This window comes from Suncus etruscus, chromosome 12 (genome assembly GCF_024139225.1).
Source record: "Suncus etruscus isolate mSunEtr1 chromosome 12, mSunEtr1.pri.cur, whole genome shotgun sequence".
In the NCBI taxonomy this organism is placed as follows: domain Eukaryota; kingdom Metazoa; phylum Chordata; class Mammalia; order Eulipotyphla; family Soricidae; genus Suncus; species Suncus etruscus.
The window spans coordinates 42,610,845-42,612,777 of NC_064859.1; the positions used below are offsets into that span (position 1 = coordinate 42,610,845).

General features: G+C 37.5%; 1 non-coding gene across 1 annotated transcript; it reads right to left on the reverse strand.

The window, feature by feature from the left end:
* Positions 1-1,040: 1,040 nt before the first annotated feature.
* LOC126025248 (U6 spliceosomal RNA) lies at positions 1,041-1,146 on the reverse strand. Its single transcript, XR_007501283.1, has one exon. It is a non-coding gene; the product is annotated as a U6 spliceosomal RNA (small nuclear RNA).
* Between the last annotated feature and the right edge of the window lie 787 nt (positions 1,147-1,933).

Below are 1,933 nucleotides of genomic sequence, written 5' to 3' on the forward strand. Positions count from 1 at the left end.
GGACCATATGTGATACCAGTGATTGAACCCAGATTGGTTACATGCAAGGCAAATGCCCTCTCCCGTCCTCATTTTAAACGCACACACACACAACACAACACACACAATCTCTTCAGCAACTAAACTTTTACTCTTTAATACTCTAATTTTTATGCAAATTTATTTTTTTTGAGCCACGTCAGATGATGCTCAAGGGTTACTCCTGACTTTGCCCTTAGGAATCATTCCTAGAGGTGCTTGGGGGACCATATAGATTGGCTGGAGATCCTTGGTTCTCCATGTGAAAGGCAAACTCCCTACACACTGTACACTTTCTCTAACCTCATTATATAAATCTTCAATACAATTTTCTTTTCTTTCCTTTTTTTGCGGGGGTCTGGTTTTTGGGTCACACCATATGGTGCTCAGGGGACACTCCTGGGTCTGCACTCAGAAATAGTTTCTGGCAGGCACAGGGACCATGTGGGATACTGGGATTCGAACCACTGTTTGTCCTGGATCAGCTTCGTGCAAGGCGAACGACCTACTGCTGTGCATCTCTCCAGCCCTTCAGTACAATTTTCAAGACTTCATAAGCTCAGGAATGAACTAATTTTTGAGCTGACAAAAATGCAGAAGCAGACAGCTGGGTTCATAGTATTTTTATGTAGGTGAGATAAAATGGAGCACCTGGAACTCATGGCATACCTGAGTAAGTTGATGTTGAAGAAATATAATTTAAAACAAAAATCTGGGCCATTGGGTTAGGCACTTGACTTGCATATGGGTGATCCTGGGTTTGATCTCTGGATCACATATGGTCCCTGAGCACTTCTGGCAGTTATCTCTGATCAACAATGATGTAGTCTCAAAAACCAAACAATTTTAGTAACACTATCATAAATATTTTCTTCAAACCCAGAAAACCCTATTGTAAAAGCTGTAGACATAGGAAAGGTTTTTAAATTATTGAATAGGTACTAAGTCAGAAAGGGATGCTCATCAGTCATTCTATTAAGATACTAACAAAGATCAAAAGGATTTTCACTCCTTTTTTTTCCTAAAATATGGAATGCTTAACGAATTTGCATGTCATTCTTGCACAGGGTCATGCTAATGTTCTTTGTATTATTCCAATTTTATTATATGTGCTGCTGAAGTGAGCACAAAGATTTTCACTCTCTTATTGACATACACAGTATACACATGTTTTCCAGATAATAATAACTAGTTTGCATGTTAAACTACTTGATAGAACTTTGAGTCACATGCAGTTAAGATAAAGCTGTCCTAACTTTATCTTGTAATTGTGGTGGCCATCTGAGTTAGTTTACTGACTTTATCCAGAGGAAAAACAAAATTTCTACATCTTTTTGACAAGAAGTTGATTTGCCACTTGAAACAAGTACCCACCAAAGTGAGGATTTTAGCATCTCAAGACAATAGGATAGAAGTGCTATCTTTTTTTGTTAGTAGGAACATTACTTTGGCTTGTGGGTTCTTGCTCTGTGATATGAAAAGAGAGATGTGACAGAGTGGGGTTAATGAAAATTTGATTTATTTCTTTAAATCTAGAGAGAGTTGGAGAGATTTCTCAAGGGAGATAGACTTGGACCATAGCTTAAGAAGAAAGTTGCTGAGAATTGTACTTATACAGTAGTTTTTGTAACTTCCTGCCTTGGGTAGTTCTAGGAGAGGGCAAGGATTCTCAAGTTAGGATTTTGTTCTTGTAATAAGTTGGAGGAGACTATTAAGATTCAAAAAGTTGAAAATATCAAAAATTGAATTTTGCACTGGTAAATCTTTGAATGGGTCAACCATGCTCAAATCTTCAAAGACCCCTTTACTGATCATCTGTATATGACAAGAGGCAATAAAAAATAATAGCAGTAATAACACCAACATCTTGATATTTGCATTTCAAAAAGATCGCTCCCAGGATTTCCAAAAAGAC